The following is a 21,129-nucleotide window of genomic DNA, read 5'->3' as shown; positions in this document are numbered from 1 at the left end:
CACATAATAAGAAACTTGAATGATGTAAAAGGATAATTATGGCAGTTTCCTTCCATCCTCCATCCCCCAACTACTAAGTTCCCCTCTTTTGAGGCCACCAGGCTTACCAGAATCTTGGTATATCCTTACAGAGAACCTATGTATGCAAAACAAATGTTTTATGTTTTTTTCTTTTTTTAACACAAAACATCATGGCTGTCAAGTTTTGAGTTTTACTTTTTTTTCCCCTCACACAATGATGCATCTTAGCGACGGTTCTGCAGCAGTACATAGGAATTTGCTTCATTCCTTTTCATGGCCATATAGTATTCCACTGCTTACTGAACCACAGTTTATTTGATTTATCCCTGGTGCCTAGACATTTAGAGTGTGTCTAATCTCTTGTTTCTTCATATTCTTTTGATGTGAAAAAGGTTGGTGAAAGCTTAGGTCCAGGCATAGCTGTGCAGAGAGATGCTCGCCAGTGGCCTCCTGTCTCCTTACACCTGGACAGTGCGGGCATCCTACACTCTATGCAGTAAAAACACCTGTCAGGGGCATCTCAGGAACCCCTGGATGTGTCAGGATCTCTACTTTCTGTTTTTAATCAATCTCTCAACTCTCCCTTTCAAGACAATCTGATCTGCTCAGGGCTATTACATTTTAGATCCAGAATGTCGCATGCATCACCCCGATTCTGGACTTTTTTTTTTAGTAAATGAAAGCCAGGGAGGCTGAGTGGCTCAGTTGCTTGAAATACTTGATTTCAGCTCAGGTCATGATCTCAGGATCATGGGATGAAGCCCACTGTCCGGCTCCATGCTCAGTGAAGAGGGCCTCTGCTCAAGGATTCTCTCTCTCTCCCTCTTACTCTTCCCCTGCTCGAGCTCTCTCTCTCCTTCTCTTCTCTCAAATAAATAAAAAAAATTCTTTAAAAAGAAAAGAAATGAAATGGAAGCCTATTCAGTATATTAAAAAGAATCTGTAATATTTGATGAAGCAGATGTTTTCAACCTTGTATGCTGTTCCCATCAACCTCTTTCCTGGTTTTCAAAGGCAGCACGCATTCCCTGTGTAATTGTTCTACTGTGCCTTCCTAAAGGGCTGACATTTAAGTGATAAATGTCATGTCTCAAAATCCAGCACGAAAAGACCTCTCTGTGGAACTGCTATGAGCTGTTTTCACCTGCAAATTTCCAACCTGAGCTGATCTCCCCATGTTCGCATTACTCATACAGTTTAGGAACTGACTCATCGTTTGGGAGTCGTGATTCTCTGCAGTTGCTGCAAAACTACATCTTTCCAACAAGACAAATATTCACCTTTTTTTTTCTTTCTGGCATTACGGGATTGTCTTTTCTTACAGCAAGGGATCACTCACTAATTTAAAAAGTTTCCACAATACTTTTCCTGGTGAGATACATAATACAGGAAAAAATGTGCATATATCTCATTTGTTCAGGTCAATGTCTGATTGGAGCTATTTCCCAGGCTGATGAAGGAGAGCTGGCTTCCCAGAAACCCACACCAATCCACACATAACCACCACCTTGCCTTTCATAATAATAATTTCTTTGTTGTTCTTGATAGTCTTACTGCCTGAGTAAGCCATCAGTTTTTATTGGGTTTTGTTTTTAAAATAGTAATCTTCAGTGCCCCTGGGTAGCTCAGTGGTTGAGCGTTTGCCTTTGGCTCAGGGTGTGATCCAGGGTCCTGGGATCCAGTCCCACATTGGGCTCCCTATGGGCAGCCTGCTTCTCCCTCTGCCTGTGTCTCTGCCTCTCTCTGTGTGTCTCTCATGCGTAAATAATTAAAATCTTTAAAAATAATAATAAAATAAAATAGTAATCTTATTTGTTAAAATTTTGGTAATCGTCATTTACTTTCCCTCCCCCAACTTCTCCACATCTCCCTCTTCCTTCTGTTTATGGCAAGTGAAACTGGTTTGTTTTCCAATCTGTTGTGAGGATTCAAGTTTCTCATTCTATCTTTTCAAAAACTGAATTTTGGTAAAACACACAGAAAATAAAATATATCCTTTAACCATTTCAAGTGCACATTTGGCGGCATTAAGAACTTCCATATTATTGTGCAGCCAACCCCGTCATCCATCCATAGCTCTCTTCATCTTCCCCAACTGAAGCTCTGTCCCCATTAAACATCTCCCCACACCCAGCCCCTGGTACCACTGTCAATGTTCTGATCTCTATGCATTTGAGAACCCTAGGGACCTCACAGGAGTAGAATTTGTCCTTTCATGACTGGCTTACCTCATTAAGCATAATGTCCTTGAGGCTCACCAATTCTCTTCCTTCTTGAAGTTGATAACATTCCACTGCATAGATACACACAGCTTGTTTATCTGGTCATCCACTGATGGACACTGGGTTGCTTCTTTTTTTATTATTTTTTTTTAATTTTTTTAATTTATTTATGCTAGTCACAGAGAGAGAGAGAGAGAGAGAGAGAGAGAGAGGCAGAAACACAGGCAGAGGGAGAAGCAGGCTCCATGCACCGGGAGCCCGACGTGGGATTCGATCCCGGATCTCCAGGATCGCACCCTGGGCCAAAGGCAGGCGCCAAATCGCTGTGCCACCCAGGGATCCCCACTGGGTTGCTTCTAACGTTTGGTTATTGGGAATAAGAGACCACTCACAGTTGGTTCCTGGGATGCACAAGAGTATAGAGCTCACAGGAAGATGTCAATTGATATTTGTATAATGACTGAAGGGAAGAAGGAGTAAATCAGTGAAGGGGAGAAGATGATTGTTGTGCATCCCACACTCATACAGCTGCTGGGTGGCTGTGACCCCCAAACCTGTTGAGGCCAGACTCACTCTGGTTTTGCTTTCTGTAAAACTCTTGTTCAAAGACAGGGTTCAATATGCATGAAACACAGGTCTGAGCCAGGGATTGAAGTCCAAATCTGTGTCTCTTCTCTGGACCCCTATCAGGCCACTTTGGGGTCCCCTTTTCCAGAACTTACATCACCCTGCCACAAGGGCTCTTACAGCTGTGGGTGATGGGTACAGACTCCGGTGGTTGCCATGGATACTAGCACCAGAGAGAGCTGAAGAATGATCTCCAACGTTATGTGTAAAAGCTAGGTCTTAAGTAGTAAATATAATGACGCTATTATTTGCTGCAGAAAATACAAAAAAGTGTGGTTAGAAACAAACACAAACTCAACAAATAGCTCTGGAATGGCAAAGGTTGTTGGTGAAGAAGAGTGGGAAGGAAGGGAGAGTAGAAGGAAAAGTCAGCAGGTAGGTGTAGAAGGTAAATTCATTTCCATACCTTCTCTCCTGTTAGCATGCAAATTGCCAGCTTCCTCAAACACTGAAAATGACACAATCAAGAGTATCCAGAAAATTTTAGCTATTGACATTAAGTCTAGTTAGAGCCCAGTTTTCAGTTTATATCAAAATGAATTACAGTCAGACACTGTGGTTAAAAAAAACAACAACAACCAAATAAAAAACCAAGAAAGTTTTAATTCTTGGAAAAAATAAACCAAGGAGCAACTTAATCAACATGTTCAGGGGCACCTGGGTGGCTCAGTTGGTTGAGTGTCTGCCTTCGGTTTAGGTCATGATTTCAGGGCCCTGGGATCAAGCCCCTTGTGGGGCTCCCTGCTCAGCAGGGAGACTGCATCTCTCTCTCCCTCTGCCCCTGCCCCCACTTGGGCTCTTTTACTCTCTCGAATTAATAAATGAAATCTTTAAAAAAAATCAACATACTCAAAATATCGACTATATGCCATATAAGAAACAATTAATTGTCTTAATATATAAAGAACTCTTAAAAAATCAATAGAGTAAATATCTCAAGAGAAAAAAAACCTATAGCAATCAACAAGTGAAGCATAAGAGAAATGCAAACACACTAGAACCTCAATGAGCAATAGTCATAGGAATGTTTGTGTGCTTCCCCAAATTCTTATGTCGAAACTCTAAAACCCCAATGAGATGATTTTTAGAGGTGGGATCTGTGGGAAGAAATTAGGTGTAGATGACATTAAGATGAGATTAATGCTCTTATAAGTAGAGACAACAAAGAGAAAGCTTTTCTCTGTCTTTCCACCTTGTGAGGATGCAGCAGAGAGACAGCTATTGGCAAACAAGGAAGACTGGTCCTCGATCTTGCATTTCCAGCCTCCAAAACCATGAGAAACAAATGTCTGTTGTTTGAGCTGTCCACTCTGTTATTTGGTTACAGCTGTCCAAACCAAGTAAGACATGGAGGGTCAGGGAAAACAAGGTGCTCACATATTTCCATGGAGGGTCCACTTGGGCAGCCATTCCATGCAACGTGACTCAGGATTTTTTCCTCAGGAAATAACCAGTGCACATAGACATGTACAAAGATGTTAGCTGTGTCTCTGGTAAAATAGAAAGGAATCGGGAAGAACTCTGGGTAGCAGGACAACCACCACCACTCGTGTCCACATCCTAATCTCTGGAACGTGTGAAAATGGTGCCTCACCTGGTAGAAAGGATTCTGCAAGCATAATTCAATTAAGGATTTGGAGGTGAGGAGAGGATTATGCAGGATGGGGCCCTCAGAACTGAAACAGGGAGGCAAGAGGAGGTGTGACTTGGGAGGCAGAGGTTGGAGGGACATGGGGCCACAGCCCATGGGTGTGGACGCTTCTGAAAGCTGGAACAGCATTCCTCTTGAGTCCGCAGAAGGAGCACAGCCCTGGCACGTGTTGATTTTAGTCAGGAGACCCATCTGGGCTTCTGATTCCTGGGGCTGTAAGATAAATGTGTGTTTTAAGTCACCAGCTTTGTGGTACTTCATGACAGCAGCCTGAGACACCTGTATGAGCTCAAATACCCACGAATGGAGCAACGGGTCACTATCTTCAGGGATGTTTTCAAATTTTGAATTTCAAAATTCACATGCACATTTCCCCTCTGGCCCAGAAGTGATTGATCAATACTAAACCCAAATTACAAACACATACAACCTTGAATCTGCAATGACATCCCATGAGTTCATCCAAAAACTCACAGCAAGATTCAGATGTAATTCCATCTCTGTGATTAGACTGTTCACTGCACCGGGGCATTATTGCTCTTATTTTGTAACAGAAATATAATAGAAATTCATCAGGAAATTGGCCCATGAAACCATGAGGATCCACCAGTGCAATGTCCTATGGCCATTGATAATAATACACTGTGTTTTTGTGCATTAACGGGGGATCATCACCTGGACATGGTGTTTAGTGATAAAAGCACTTTTTTTCTACCAAGGCCTGCCTCCGGGAGGGTGAAAGCAGCTGCAGACAATTTGTAATGAATGGGCATGGTGGTGTCCCAACACAACTTGATTTGTAAACATAGACAAGCCTGATGTGGCCTGTAGGGAAGACAGTTTTGCTGGTCTCGAACTTGGAACCCCGGGATCAAGAGTCACATGCTCAATTGACTAAGCCAGCCAGGCACTAGAGGAGAACAATTTCTGATTCCCGGTCTAGAGCATGGATCTAGGGGATGAGGATCAAGACTGAGAAAGAAACTTATCATCCTTGTTCCCTTCCATAGAGTTCACTGAGTCCTCAACACCCACACGAAAGCAAGTGTTTTCATCCTCAATACTAAGATTTGGAATCCACTCTTAAGAAAATTGCACAAGACGCCAGCTGGGAAGTGGAAGAGCCAAAATGCACACTCCAAGTCTAATCCCGGCCACATGTTATCATGCCACCTTCAGAGAGGGATTATTCCTTCTCTCTTTTACCCAAGAGGGAACCAAAGCACAGAGGGATTGAGTAAGCTTCTCCAGGATGCACACCCAGTGGGGAGCCACACTCGGGTCCTACTCCAAAATATGGACGTCTGTCACCAGCACTGTGTTTCCCCCTTTCTGTCGATGGTGCCTATTTCTGTCCTCAGGTGCTCCCCTGGCTCAAATGACCCTTCCTTCCCTCATTCCTTTTATACTAACATCCCCCTGGGCTCTGTACAAACACAGGCTCACTCTGCCCTGTCAGCATCATCCCAAGGTATCAAGAGGCCCCTGAGTCTGCAAGGGACTCACACCCTGACTTCTTCCTCTCTGTCCCTCTCTCCATCTGGCCTGTCCTCACGGCCTCTTGGCTCTGTTTCCAGAACACCCCAGAGACATTCATTGCCCTGGCCAGGCCCTGATGAACACAGCAACCTCTGCCCCTGACCAATCTCTTAGGCTACTTTCTTTTGGTTAAAAATTTACCTAACTTTTTATTTAACTCAAGAAATCCAAGCATTACTATTTCAAAACATAATCCCCATTGCAATGATGAATAACATAAGTTATTCCCGTTTCCCTCTGTGTTGCACAAGCCTACTGTGCATTTCACTGCTACAGCACATCTCTGTGGGAAAGTTAAATTTGACTAAATGCACTTGGTGCGCAAGAAGATTTTGTGTGATGTGTGGTTACATGCCTTGGAATGTGCTTATAACACAGCCGAGTCTCCCCACTCAGAGCTGAATTTGCACTGGCATCCACCGCTCTGCCCTCCACTTGAATGGACTTGGCTTTTGCAGACCCCACATACAGCTGGAGTAGTGCACTATGGTCTCTCTTTGCCTGGTGTGTTCACCGAACAGCATGTCCTCCAGGCTCATCTGTGCTGCTTCAAATACATGGGTCTCTTTTTCAGAGGCTGAATCGTGTTCTGTGGTATCTCCATCCCACAATTGCCTTAACTAGACATCTGTCTATGGACAATTAGATTGTTGAGGTCTTTTGCCTGTTTTCTGACTGGGTCACTTGTCTTTATCCATGGGTGTTTTGGTTCCTATCCCATCACTGATTTTATAGATAAGGAAGCTGAAGCACAGAGAGGTTAAGTGACTTCCCCAAGAATGCACAGCTAATAACTGGAAGAGCCAGAAAGAGGAAACCAGGCCATCTCATTGGTGAAAAAGAAGCAGAGAGACCATCACCCCTTTGGATGGATCTTTAAGAACAAACAGTGATTCTGTGTTCTGACAGCTCTAGACAATGTTTTGGAATCTGATCATTTGAGATGCTCCAAGTGGCCTGGCTTGTACCCACCTCAGGGCCTCTGCATCTGCTGTTCCCTCAGCCAGGAAAGTCCTTCCCATAGACATTCTCCTTGTCTGCATTCAAGTCCCAGCTCAAAAATCTGCCTTAGAGGGCATTTCCTTTGGTTTGGCCTTTGGTTTATTGACTTGCTTGTTGTCTTTTCCTGCCAGGAGGATGTAAGCTCCACGGGGTCAGGTGGCTTGTTTGTGCTGAGATGGGCCTCTGCCCCCACACCTGACTCCAGCCCCATCTCTCACTAGTCCTCTCTCTGGCCCCTGAACGTTTCTCACATCTGCAAATGTACCACATTCTCCAACACCATACTGCCCAACACAAAAGATAAGCAAAACATGTTAGTTGAACGACAATGAAAATAGCAAGAGTGGAAATCTGGAAATGGACTTTTTAAAAAAAAAACTAGGAGATTAGAATCATGGAAATTGTCATCTCCCAAGAAAATAAATGCTCTTTTTGTTCAAGTTCTAATTCTTCTCTGGTTCCAGGAGAAAATTCCTATACAATATCAGGCTGGTGAAAGAGGTTTTCCTGCACCAAACAATGGATAAGGGGTGAAAGAGCCGGCCCCAAGGATGGTTCCCTAAGGCCCTGGCCAATGGGTGTTCATACTATGGCAGTTCTCCACATTGAGAGGGCTATGTGACCAGTAAATGACAGAAATGACCGTGTGTGACTTTTTTCTGCCTGCTCTCTTCTGACCACCTGCTTGGAGGGAATCCAGCTGCCATGCTGGAGAGGCCTCCTGCCCACAGTCAGCGGCTGTTCACCAGCCGTGTGTATGCACCATCTTGGAAGTGGGTCTTCCTTTGCCAGTCAAGCTTTCGGATGGCCAGGGTCCCAGACAGCATCTTGACTGAAACCTTATGAGAACCTTTTGTTCTCCAGTCCCTCTGTCCCTCACTTTACTGTTTTTCTTCCTTCTTCTTCATGGGTACCCAACCAGTACACATTCGTTTCTCTTTATGACCTCCCCCTTCTCACTGGGTTACAAGCCACAACAAGGCCTGAGGATTGCCTTATTTGCTTTACTGGTTATGTCAACAGCCTCAACAGGGCCTGGCATGCTGAAAAATTATTGGCTGAATGCTGTGGATTAAGAAGGCCCAATGTTTCTTTTTTTTTTTTTTCTTTTTTTTTTCTTTTTTTTTTTTTCTTTTTCCAATGTTTCTGACTGATCAAGAAGTGGCATCTGTTTAAGTGGCCTCAAGACACCTTGCAGCTTCCTTTCCACTATTTTAGGACCCTGAGGTCACCATGCTATGAGGAGATCCAAGCACCCAGAGGAGAACCAGCATAGCTGCTGAGCATAAAAGGAAGACATCTGGGACCTCCTGGCCCAATGGATCCTCCAGCCAAACAGGGTCACACAAGTGGGCTCAGGAAAAACCCATGCACAGAGCCACTAGCCAACTCGTGGAATTGTGAGCATTCACAAGCCATTCCTTCTATACAAGCCATTGCTTCTATATGTTTGGGAGCAGCTTGTTACATGGCAATAAGTAACTGATACTCTCAATAAATAACCGGCTCCCTAGCAGCCCTTCCTCCTTCTACCCTTGGCCCCTGCAGTCCCTCTCCACACAGCAGCCAGAACCATGTCTTGGAAAACACAGCTGGTAATGTCACCTCTCATCTCACTTAATGCAATTCAAAGGCTCCCTGTTGCTTTTAGGATAAAGGGAAATGCCAGAGACATTGAGGTTTTGTAGGCCCTAGCCTCTCCCTTTGTATACTACAGGCCTCATCACCTTCAACTCCATACTCCGGCCCTCTGGAGTGTGATTAGTTTACTGAAGGCTCCATATTCCCTCCTGCCATGGTGCATTTGCACATGCTGCTCCTCTGCCTAGAGTGCTCTTCCTCAAGCCCACACCTGGTAACACCTGGGCAACCTTGAGATAGCAGCTCCAACACCATTTCCCCAGAAGAACCCTCCTTGATTTCACAGACCATCCTGCCATAAGCTCTCACAGCCCCGGACACCTCTCCTCTATTAATACTTACTATGGGTTGTAATTTTTTTCTGATACATATCTGTATTATTCAAGTTTCACCAATGAAACAAAGTGATCATATGAGTATGGAGTCTGGCAGGTCCAAACTCTGCAGGGTGGGGCCAGTAGACTGAAGACTGAAGGTGGAGCTCATGTTGCAATTCAAGTCTGAAGATCATCCACTCACAGAATTCCCTCTTGCTTCGGAGGTGGTTAGTCTTTGTTCTGTTCATGCCTTTGACTGATTGGACGACGCCCACCCACATTAGGGAGGGCAATCTGTTTGACTCAAAGTTCACAAATTTAAATATTAATCTCACAAAAAACACCCTGAAAGAAACATTCAGAATAACGTTTGAGGAGGTGTTCTGGCACTGTGGCCCAGCCAAGTGGACCACAACATTTATCTCACTTTTAAGAGGTAATTCCCATGAGGGCAGGACCATATCTGTACTTTCTCCCTGTGCCCCAGCATGGTGGCCAGCATGGTGGCTGACACATAGCTGGCACTTGCTCGACACTTGTCTTATGAAACATGATGCTGCAGCCACTTCTTTCTTACTGAGTCTCATCATCCTCTTGCCACACCCAGGATTCCCATAGCAGCCTCCTTTAGGGTCTCATGGCTGCCATATTCCTCTTTCCTAGTCTAATCTCCAACATGTCTTTCCAAAATATTAATGTCAACAGCAACAACAGTTGATCTGATTGTGAACATCCTTTACTTAAACACTCATGGCCAATCCCCACCATCTACTGCATAAAGCTTAGCTTGGCCCATAAATCACTCCCATTCTGTGGATTCTATGATGGTCCCCAAGACTCACACTATGTACACACCCTGTGTAATCCTCCTGAGTGTGGCTGCGAAGATCTTGCTCCTGTGATTGTGTTATGTTTCATAGCAAAAGGGAAATCCCCCTGAGTGGGCCTGACTTAATCATTTGGGCCTTTAAAGGAAAATCAGAGGGCACCAGAAAGACACATGCCTGCTGGCCTGGAAGAAGAAGCAGCAACTGCCATGAATTCTGCCAACAACCAGTCTTTCTGTGTGTGTGTGTGTGTGTGTGTGTGTGTGTGTTCTTGGAAGAGTGCCCTGAGTTTCAGATACGACCATAGACCTGAATGATACCTTGACTTCAGCCTGGTGAGAACCTAAGCAGAAGGTCCAGCTAACCCATACCTGAATTCCTGACCAGAAAAACCATGAGAGGGACTCCTGGGCGACTCAGTAGTTGAGCATCTGCCTTCAGCTCAGAGTGTGATCCCAGAGTCCCAGGATTGAGTCTCACATCAGGATCCCTGCAGGGAGCCTGCTTCTCCCTCTGCCTGTGTCTCTGCCTCTCTCTGTGTGTCTCTCATGAATAAATAAATAAAATCTTTTTTAAAATGAGATAACAAATTTGTGCTACTTTAAGCTGTGGAACAGTGTTGATTTGTGCTACTTTAAGTTGTCGAGCGGAATACAAATATACCTTCCACCAGTTTCCCACATGTGTACCAAATGCTGGTAGAGCTGGGCCCGAGGACCACAGCACCAAGGAAGTGGACCCTGAGGGTTCCATGGTCAGGGCCACAAACCTCACAACGGCTATGGTTCTTGAGCTAGAACACACATTTTGGGGCCATCAAGCAGTTCGTTATAGGGACCAGCATGGGGTCACAAGGACCTGGTCCACAGTCTGGTTCTGCTCCTTCTAGTCGGTGTCAGAAACTCTCTGATTCCCAGCTATTCAACTATAAATTAGGGATGACGATGGTGCCTTCCCTATGAGTTCCTCCAAATTAAATGGTTGGACCTCTTTGTAAAGCACATGCCATGGGGCCTGGAATACTTCTGCACATGGAATAGACATGCTACCTGAACTCATCATAGCCAAGTCCTTCACTCATGTGTCCATGATAATGTGTATAAAGGCACACACATGAATACACATTCAACAAGGCTCCCACACGAACAGAGGCTCTCATTATTCTCACACCTGTATCAGTGGAAATCAACTGTGGGAATTAATACCAATTGGCTTCAAGGCATCGTGAAGGGTCCCCAGGACAGAGAACTACTTCCTTAGAAAATGGTATTGCGAAATGAGCAGTTCTCAGATTGCAGAGGGAAAAACTGGTTAGAAAGACAATGTGGTGATAACAGTTTGCCAAACAGATGGCTAGTATTACTCTCTTTCTCATGTTTGGGAAAGGATGCCTCCACTATGCTGTCTGTACTGAGCTGGGTCCTTGGTCACATGGACATATGTGCTACTGGTATCCAGCCCGGCCCTTAGCTCAGTGGAAATTCCATGGGATTCTGGAGCGTTGAGGGTCTATCTGGGCCACTTGGCCTCATGTGAAACTTCTAAAAGCTTCTTACTGGAGTATTTCTCACATCTGTCCCATTCACCAGGGCCAGGACTGGGGTGAAACAGGGGAGGCTCTCAGCTTGGTTGCAAAATCGAAGCATGGGATTGAGGGGGACTGCAAACATCTCATTAACCCAGAGAAACAATATTTTAATCCAAAATGTCTTTAAAATTTCAAAATTCATGGAAAAAAAATCAATGATAAACAAAATATCAATAATTTAAAGACAGAACCTGATAGGATCGAGATTGTGGTGCAGTGAAGGAAGTGAGGCACACAAGGCACAGTGCCAGGTCCTGTCTTGAGCAAGAATTTAAGTTTTGGATGCATGATGGGTTATTTCTGCTTAATTTTCTGTCTAAAAAATATTGCATTCAAATGTTACCTTGACTCTTGTGCCACAGGTGGATGGCTCCTTGTGCCCCCTACCCCGTCACTCCACACCATTTCCTGTCAACTAAATGGCTCTCAGTCTTTCCTCCTTCCTCACCATCCTCATCCTCTCTGCCATCACATCTGGCTTGAACTGCCACAGCAACTTTCAAACCATCCTGTCTATGCCCCAGCCTCACCCATCTAGTGAAATTCTGGATTCAATATTCTCTCACGTCTTTTCCCCCAAAGTCCATGTTCCATCCATCCACGAGTCCTGCTGATTCCACCTTCATCCCCCACTGTCGAGAAACCTCTAACCCCCAGCCACTGCCCCCATCTCTGTGCCATCACCTTTGGCCGTGGGTGGTCGCATCTGACTCCATACTATGTTCCCAGCTCTCTTCCTTTCTCTGCCTAGGGTTTCCTGGAATGTGGGGCAGACTGCACCATTGTGATGTCAGTTCAGATGGTTTGGCTTTAAACATAATTGAATTTCACTGTAAAAACGTATTCCCTTGTGGATTCTTTCCATCTCATTCCAGAGGAAATTTCTATGAGGTGCTGGCATGCCCTCAGCCTCTCCACAGCACTTGCTGATTGCTTTCTAAACAAAGGAGAGCTTTGCTCAGAGCCTGGGCAAACACTACCATCTGGCCCAGGGGGTCTCAGCTCAGCACTGTGGCCCCAGGGGTGGGGGGAACCATTTGTGGCAGGAGCATCTTGTGCCATGTGCCCATCTCTCCCTTTAGATGCCAGTAGCATGTGCCCCTCCCCTATGTTGTGACACCAAAATCTCTCCAGGCAATTCCAGATGTCCCATAGTAGGCAAACTCACCCCTGGTTCAGAACTACTGGTTTAGCCGTGCTTATTGACACGTTTTGTTTCTACTGTGTTTCCTTTTTAAAAAACAAACAAAAAGGGATCCCTGGGTGGCGCAGCGGTTTGGCGCCTGCCTTTGGCCCAGGGCGCGATCCTGGAGACCCGGAATCGAATCCCATGTCGGGCTCCCGGTGCATGGAACCTGCTTCTCCCTCTGCCTGTGTCTCTGCCTCTCTCTCTCTCTGTGTGACTATCATAAATAAATAAATAAATAAATAAATAAATAATAATAATCTTTTTTTTTAAGAGCAGTTTCAGGTTCACAGTAAAACTGAGATGACAGTGCAGAGATTTCCCATGCGCCCCTGACCCCACTCATGCACAGCCTCCTCACTATCAACATCCTTCAGCTAGGGTACATTTGTCATCATTAATAAGCCGCACTGATACAACATCGTCACCCGGAATCCATAGTGTACACTCAGGGTCGCTTGTGGCACTTCATTCATGTTGTGGGTTTGGACAAATGTATGATGACATGTATCCAACTTTATACCATCATATGGAGTATTTTCACTGCCTGAAAAGTCCTCTGTGCCACTCCTCTTCATCCCTTCCCTCCAAGCCCTGCAGACCACCCCACACATGTGACACACACACACGACACAATCCCCACATGTGCTCACACATGCCCAGGCACATTCTCGCACACTTTGAGATCCACAGCGGCCAGCTGTATGCTGGGCACTGCCCCTCCTGTTCCTCACATGGCTCTGGAGGTGGGGACCATGCTTCCCCTGCCTGAAGTGAAAACATGGAGGCCCCAAAAGTTAGCAAGTGCGAGTATGTGCTGTTGAATCTTTCACACGTGTTTCCAACAAGACACATAGACATTTGGATGCAGATGGAACATTAAGGTGAACGATGACTGGGGCATAGGGGCTAGAGGAACATGCAGATGGAGAAAACCTGTTCATAAAGTCGCCATGATCCATTCCTGGTGGCAGAGTCCTGGGGACTTTGGATCTTGGTTCTTTTTTTTTCCCCCTAAAATTTTATTTATTTGAGAGAGAGAAAGAGAGAGAGAGAAAGGAAGAGAGCGCATGTGCATGAGTGGGGGAGAGATGGGGAAGGAGAGAGAGATAAGGAGAGTCTTAAGCAGACTCTCTGCTGAATGCAGAATGGGACTCAGAGCTCAATTTCAGGATCCTGAGATCATAACCTGTGCCAAAGCCAAGAGTTGAAGGCTCGACCATCTGTACCACCCAGGTGCTCCTGGATCTTGGTTCTTTTGTTTTGATTTGCTCAAACAGCTTCTATTCCTCTGCTCTGCCCTTTCTATCCTACAAAGTCTTCATCCAGGGGCACCTGGGTAGTTCAGTGGTTGAGTGTCTGCCTTTGGCTCAGGCCGTGATACCAGGATCCTCGGATGGAGTCCGGTTTCAGGCTCCCTGCAGGGAGCCTGCTTCTCCCTCTGCTTATCTCTGCCTCTCTCTGTGTGTCTCTCATGAATAAATAAATAAAATCTTTTTTTAAAAAAAAGTCTTCATCCAGAGTCCCAGGGTTCGCTATTAAGGAAAACCACATCCCCGACGTTAGGAAACCCCAGGTGTGTGTTGTAAAAGCACCGTGGTGGGTGGAACAGTTTGGAACAGGGCGGTTGGAGGGCGCTGGGTGACATCCCAGACTCCTGCCTTTCCTTGGGAGTGCCTCTCAGAATCACCTGATAGGGGTGTCTGGCTGCCACGATTATGTGTGACAAATTTCATGGAGCTTGAGGTTACAAACAGCAGCCCCTCATCAGCACTTTGCCGCAGCTGCCAGTGATCAGAGCAGTCAGCACTGCCCTCGGCCGCCTTCAGTGGAGACCACGTGCTGGTCAGAGGCAGCTTGACATGCCACAGGGCCAGTGCAGCTGTCGGGGGATTAGCTGTAAGGAAAGACAATCCCATGACAAACGTTTCAGGTATGTCTGCCCCTGGGAAGCATGTGCTTGAAGGTTTGCATTATAGAACTTGATGGTATCAAAGGATGGAGAACATGTTTGTTTTCTGAGTCCCCGGAGAGTTGCGACGGAGACATCTTTGAACGTACCCAGAGAAACAGAACACTAGGTGTGAATCGCACATAGGCTGTGTGCACCATAAAGAGCAGTCAGTTTGGGAGTTCTGCACAGAGATTCCCTTTGGTGGTTTGCTTGCATGCAGCTCTGGTGGTTTCTGAGATGTTCTCTTTCTTGCTCAGAGTTCTGAAGCAGGGTGCTTTGCAGTAAAAGAATCACAGGAGACAAAGGGGGAACTGTGGCCAGAGGGGCCATAGGTGTCATCAGAGGTTTTAGCGGACTCTCATTGTATCCCCCAGAGATGGATAGGCATCTAAAGCCCAGGGTGTGGAGGAAGTTAAGCAAGATTGAAATTACAGATTATTAATCTGGTGTAGTTTAGTGGTTGAGCATCTGCCTTCGACTCAGGACATGATCCCAGGGTCCTCGGATTGAGTCTCACATCGGGCTGCCCACAGGGAGTCTGCTTCTTCTGCCTAGGTCTCTGCCTCTCTCCCTGTGGCTCTCATGAATGAATAAATAAAATCTTTTTTAAAAAGATTATTAATCTGTACAATAAAGAGCTCCACTTTCTGGCTCTTTTCAGGAGGGCAGTGGGGTTTGAAACTGGAGAGTGCAGTGGTCAGAAAGTTTAACAGAAAGGTGACTCTGGCTTTGAGTTCGAAAAGCGGTGAGTGGGGGGTTGTGTGTGGGAAAGCCTGAAAATATGCAGAAGTAGACAAAGGAGCATAATGAATCCTCTTAGACTCACCGCTTCCACAACGATCCTCTCACACACCGTCAGCCTACTATAGCCATGCTCTGGTCACACCACCTGCAATTCTTTTAAAGCAAATCCAAGACACGATACCATTTCATCCATAAATATTTCAGTGCCTGTGTCCTCCAGAGGAAGACGCTTGCATAAAGCTGACCTGTGAACCCAGGCAGGGTGATTTTCTCTAGCTAGGGAGAATGACAAATGCGACTCAGAGTTTGCATTTTTGTTGGGATTCTCCTGCTGGTCTCCATCATTTGCATTTCACTTAAGGTATCTGGGCTCTTGGCTTTTTTTTTTTTTCTTTTTTAGAGTTTCGAATATATTAAGTAACCAATTGATCTCATATCAATTATATAGGAGTGTTTTCCAGAATTTAATTCTGCTTCTTAATTTTTTTTTTAATTTTTGCTTTTTAGGGGCATCTGGGTGGCTCAGTTGGTTAAGCATATGCCTTCCATGGGCTCAAACCCTGGGCTGGGCTTCCTGATCAGCAGGGAGCCTGCTTCTCCCTCTTTCTCTGCCTGCTGCTCTACTTATGCTCTCTCTCTCTGTCAAAGAAGTCAATACAATCTTTTTTTTTAAAAAAAAAAAAAGAATTTATTTTTGAGTAATCTCTATACCCAAAGTGGGATTCAAGCTCACAACCCTGAGATCAAGAGTTTCATGCTCTTCCAAATGAGCCAGCCAAGCACTCTCTGATCTCCTTTTCTTATAAGGACACCAGTCACACTGGATTAGGGCTTAACTACCTCATTTTAACTTCATACCTCTTTAAAGACCTCGTTTTCAGATACAGTGACATTCTGAGGTCCTGGGGTTAGGACTCCAACACATGAATTCTGGAGACACACAACTTGGCCTATAGGACCTGGAACCCAGGTGGGGCTTCCCAGATGGGGTTGGAGGGCTTGGTAAGGGCCAGATGTAGAGATATATTCTTGCCCCTGATCAGGGGCTTGGATTTCACCCTGACTTCAGGAGGGAGCCCCTGATGGACATCAGGCAGCAGGGGGCCATAGTCAGACTTGCATCCAAGCAAAATGGCCCTCACTGCCACTGGGGCTGGACTGGAGGCCAGAAGTTACCATGGGGAGACCCAGGCAGAAACTGGACACCTCTGGGGTCGGTAGGATGGACAGGCATGGTCAGAGGGGAGAGATTTGGATACAACTCATCAGGCAGGAAAGTCTGTGTTCTCAACTGCTTCTACCTCTCAGCAAGAGGACACATAGCATACAAGAGAAGACCACAGTCCTGACTATCCTCCTCTCTGCACCCCCTTTCCCTTAACAGAGAAAGGATGGAGTCTATGGCCATAAACCTTTCTCTTTCTCAGGCTCTGCCAATTCTTTCTAGTTGCATAGTTTTAAGGTAACTTGACGATATTCTTGGATGCCCTCTGCTGCCCACTTTTCTCAGCATGTAACAATGGTCTGTCCCTGGGCAGGCAGCTGGCAAATGTGACCACAGAGCCCTGGAGATGTGGCCAGAGCAGAGTGACATGTGCTGTAAAGTGTAAAACACTAGATTTTGAAGATTACGTGTAAGAGAAAAAAGGTGGAATATCTCGTTAACAATGTTTTATATTGATTACATGTTGATTATGCAATAATACATTTGAATATCTTGGATTAAATAGATACGGTCTTCAAATTCATCTCACTTGTTTCTTTTTTACCTTTTTAATGAGGATACTAGCAAGTTTTAAATCAAATATGTGGTTTTCATTATATTTCTTTACTTCTCACTGGTCTGTACTACTATAAATGTATGTGTATGTACCAAGGTTTCTCAGCCTTGGCACTGCTGACATTTGGGGCTAGTTCAGTCTTTGCTGTGGGAATCACCTTGTGTGTTGTAGGATGTTGACCAGCATCCCTGGCCTCTACCCTCTAGATACCAGTAGTGGCTCCCTCCCAGTCATGACAATCAGAAATGTCTCAGACAGGGGTGCCAGGGTGGCTCAGTTAGTTGAGCATTTGACATTTGATTTTGGCTCAGGTCATGATCTCAGGGTCCTGGGATCTAGCCCCGAGTTAGGCTTGCTGCTAAGCAGGAAGTCTGCGGGAGGATTCTCTCTCCCTCTCTCTCTGCCCCTCCCCACACTCTTTCTCTTTCTCTCTAAAATAAATAAATAAATCTTTTTTAAAAAGTCTCAGGGATGCCTGGTGGCTCAGCGGTTGAGCATCTGCCTTTGGCCCAGGGTATGATCCCGGAGTCCTGGGATCGAGTCCCACATTGGGGTCCCTGCATGGAGCCTGCTTCTTCCTCTGCCTATGTCTCTGCCTCTGTGTGTGTGTGTGTCTCGCATGAATAAATAAATAAAATCATTAAAAATAAAGTCTCAGACATTGCCAAATTGTCTTCTGAGGGACAAAAATCACCCTCAGTTAAGAACTATCTATGTATGATTACATATATCTGTATAAGTATATATTTGTATATGTAATTATAGAGAGAAATAAATTGATGATTACATATGAACATATATGTATTTATTAAATGAAAAAAACATGAAATATAACTACACATAATACTTTCTGAGCCCCCATCATGTGCAAGCTCTGTGTAGAGTGCTTAAGTGCATTTTCCCTTTCATCTTCACAATGACCCCATGGAATGGGTATCATTATTTTCCCTGTTTTGCAGACAAGAAAACTGCAACACAGGATGGTTAAGTGACTGCCTTTGGGGTATGCAGCTAATTAATCTGAATTCAAGTCCAGGCATACCGTTGGCGGAAAGGAGATAAGAGTGTGTCCCACACTCATGGGCTAACTTATAGGAATCCAGGATCTGCATCTGACGTACAGCTACTGGACTATAGTTAGCAACACTAAATTCTATACTTGAAATTTGCTAAAACGGTAAATCTTTTTTTCTCCAAGATTTTATTTAAATTCAAGTTAGTTAACATATTGTGTATTATTAGCTTCAGAGGTAGAATTTAGTGATTCATCAGTTGCATATAACACCCAGTGCTCATCACATCACAAGTGCCCTCCTTAACGCCCATCACCCAGTTACCCCATCCCCCCACCGACTTCCCCTCCAGCAATCCTAGTTTATTTCCTACAGTTAAGAGTCTCTTACAGTTTGTCTCCATCTCTGTTTTCATCTTATTTTATTTTTCCCTCCCCATCCCTATGATGCTCTGTATTGTTTCTTAAATTCCATATATGAGTGAGACCATCTGATAATCTTCTTTCTTTGACTTATTTCACTTAGCATAATACACTCTAGTTCCATCCATGTTGCAAATGGCAAGATTTCATTTCTTTTTGATGGCTAAGTAGTATTCCATTATATATATATACACCACATATTCTTTACCCATTCATCTGTCAATGAACATCTGGGTTCTTTCTACAGTTTGGCCTATTGTGGACATTCCTGCTATAATCATTGGGATGCTGGTGCTACATCATATCTTTGAGGTAAATACCCAGTAGAACAATTGCTGGGTCATAGGGTAGTTCTATTTTTAACTTTGTGAGGAACCTTCATACTGTTTTCCAGAGTGGCTGCAATAGTTTGCATTCCCACCAACAGCATAAGAGCGTTCTCCTTTCTCTGAATCCTTGCCAATATTTGTTGTTTCCTGGCTTGTTCGTAGCCATTCTCACTGGTGTAAGGTGGTATCTCATTGTGGCTTTGATTTGTATTTCCCTGATACCGAGTAATGTGAAGCATCATTTCTTGATGGGATTTTTTGGTGTTTGGGTGTTGAGTTTGATAAGTTCTTTCTAGATTTTGGATACTAGCCCATCACCTGTCTGATATGCCATTTGTGAGTATCTTCTTGCATTCCATAGTTTGCCTTTTAATTTTATTGATTGCTTCTTTCTCTGTACAAAAGTTTCTTACCTTGATGAGATCCCAATACTTTATCTTTGCTTTTCCTATGAGGGTAGATCTTAAGTGTTCTTACCACATACACACAAAGAAAGAGGGAAGGAAGGAAGATGGTAACTATGTGAGGTGACAGATACTTTGTGATGATTTCAATATATATATATATATATATATATATATATATCAGATCATTGCATTATATAGTTTAAATGTATGCAATTTTAATTCAACAATTATATTTCCATGAACCTGGAACAACAACTACAAAAATAATTCAGGATCTCCGTTGGGTGGTAAATGTGCCCCATCTTTGTCATGGAGTCCTCCCGTTGGAGAAGCCACCTGCCCCATGGCTCCTCTCAGTGACCCCTCCACAAGCCCTCGGTGCCCCTCCTGGATTATAGGCTGGGATTTGAACGTGCTCATGCCCACAGGCTAACTCCTGAGCCTTGACCCCATGCAGCCCCCTTCTCCTCCCAGGCTGGCTGTAGTTTCCATGGCAGCAATGGTCACCAGGTGACAGCTCCTGAGGCTGGGAAGATGGGGCAAGGGTGTCATCCTGCAGAGGCCTGGGGCCCCATGAGCAGTCTGCTCATGACTTCTATGCAATTAAAATGCATCCTCAGACAGGATCTTTGCAGAAGAGGAAAAATAAGTCTGTGCGGGTCTCTCCAGCCTATGTTGGAAATCCCTAAGCCCCTGAAAAAGCCAGTGATAAAACCTTATCTGTCCTCCAACTCATTCATTCATACACCTATTACACCACTCATTTATTTCACAAATAGTTATTCTGTTAAATAGATGATGAACATGGATGATTCTATTAATTTACTAATTCCACACCTGTTCCAAGCTCCCAGCTTTGTTCTAGAGCTGAAGGAAAAACTCACAGTGCCTCCTTCCCTGATGCTGATTCCATCTTAGGTGTGAGAGTGCCTACACGGAAGTAAGTATATAATATGATATCAGGCATCAGAAAGTTTTGGGAAGACAAAGCCATCAATGTTGTCTTCAATTTCATTTTCTTCCTCTTTATTTATTTTAGATTTTATTTATTTATTCATGAGAGACACAAGGGGGGTGGGCAGAGACACAGGCAGAGGGAGAAGCAGGCTCCACACAGAGAGCCTGATGTGGGACTCGATCCCGGGTCTCCAGGACCAGGCCCTGGGCTAAAGGCAGGCGCTAAACCACTGACCACCCAGGGATTCCCATTTAATGGTAGAACATTTTAAGTGATAGTTATGTAGTAACTCAGTGAATGTAATAATCTTATGGTAAATGTTGTGCAGTGAAAATCCCACCTTCCTTCCCTGGCCTATGCCACCTGTACCTTTCCTGGAAGACACATCTGTTACATATTCTTGAATGTGTAATTCCAAGCATATGGCACTGTAAGCCCCTATTTTTTTTAACAGAATAGTAATTTTTGCATCCATTTTTCTTCAACTTCCTATTTTCCACTTAATATGAAGTCAGAATAGCATGGTGATTTAAAAACGTGGATGGAACCCATTATCCACTTATTGGTTAACTGCTGCCTCAGCTCTGAAATGGGGATTGCGTGAGTAGACTGGTGCCTGATGAGATTAATAAAACATAAATCTCAGAGATAATTCCATACCAGTACTTAAGCAACTTACTCCTTTTTGATACAGATACAGAGTATCTGATTTTGTAGATGTTTCCTGACTTATTTAACCTGTCCCCTCCTCATGGATTCTGAGGTTGCATCCAATCCTGTTATAAGAAATGATGATGCAGTGAAACCTGTATATACATGTTTTTCACATATGTGTGAGGGCATTTGTGTGATATATTCCTTGACGTGGAATTTCTGGATCACAAGGTTCAAGCATTCAGA

This window comes from Nyctereutes procyonoides, unplaced genomic scaffold, assembly GCF_905146905.1.
Source record: "Nyctereutes procyonoides isolate TBG_1078 unplaced genomic scaffold, NYPRO_anot_genome, whole genome shotgun sequence".
In the NCBI taxonomy this organism is placed as follows: Eukaryota; Metazoa; Chordata; class Mammalia; order Carnivora; family Canidae; genus Nyctereutes; species Nyctereutes procyonoides.
This window is presented reverse-complemented; position numbering follows the sequence as displayed.